Source organism: Penaeus monodon, chromosome 23, assembly GCF_015228065.2.
Source record: "Penaeus monodon isolate SGIC_2016 chromosome 23, NSTDA_Pmon_1, whole genome shotgun sequence".
Classification (NCBI taxonomy): domain Eukaryota; kingdom Metazoa; phylum Arthropoda; class Malacostraca; order Decapoda; family Penaeidae; genus Penaeus; species Penaeus monodon.
The window spans coordinates 18,692,298-18,692,599 of NC_051408.1; the positions used below are offsets into that span (position 1 = coordinate 18,692,298).

Sequence of the window (302 nt, forward strand, 5' to 3'; positions counted from 1 at the left end):
CTATCATATTTTCCTTCCCCCTCCCTTGCTGCGTCGTTAGAACAGCTTTTTATCCAATATCTATCCTTTCTTTGTGCCCAATATTGATTGTCTTCAGATGTTCCTTAACTTTTACCTAACTTTTCGCTCAGTCCCTCTTCTTTTAATTTGGATTCCTTAACTTATTAGTACAAAATGTATACAGAGAAATATATGCTAATATACACAGTCAGCAATCAGATCAGTCCCATGTATCTATTTGTAAACAATATAAACATATTTACACATAACTGAGTATAGGTGGGCGAGCGTGTGTATAAGTA

At 34.8% G+C, this 302-nt stretch overlaps 1 protein-coding gene across 1 annotated transcript in view; it reads right to left on the minus strand.

The window, feature by feature from the left end:
- LOC119587863 (cGMP-dependent 3',5'-cyclic phosphodiesterase-like) overlaps nucleotides 1-302 on the minus strand; it is an 88,205-nt gene that overhangs the window by 71,439 nt on the left and 16,464 nt on the right. The window lies entirely within an intron of this gene.